Source organism: Penaeus monodon, chromosome 27 (genome assembly GCF_015228065.2).
Source record: "Penaeus monodon isolate SGIC_2016 chromosome 27, NSTDA_Pmon_1, whole genome shotgun sequence".
Lineage (NCBI taxonomy): Eukaryota > Metazoa > Arthropoda > Malacostraca > Decapoda > Penaeidae > Penaeus > Penaeus monodon.
The window spans coordinates 2,465,259-2,465,538 of NC_051412.1; positions in this window are offsets into that span (position 1 = coordinate 2,465,259).

Here is a 280-nt window from a genome sequence, read left to right on the forward strand (position 1 = left end):
TTCAGGTTGGCCAAGCATTCACCCATTCTGACTCCCTCAATAATCAGTCTCCTTCAACCAACCATCGTTGCAGTGAACAAAACCAAAGGAAATTGAACCTGCTGGAGGACCTGGGCTGAGAAAGGGCGTGTGGTTTTAAGACCGCTCCCTTAAGACGACCCGGAAACAACTGCCACGACCCTAACTAACGAATTGATGAAGGCTGTAAAACGGACTTAATTAAGGGAGCTTAGGCCTGAAATTAATAATTAGTGGACAAGGACATTAGATACTAACTTTT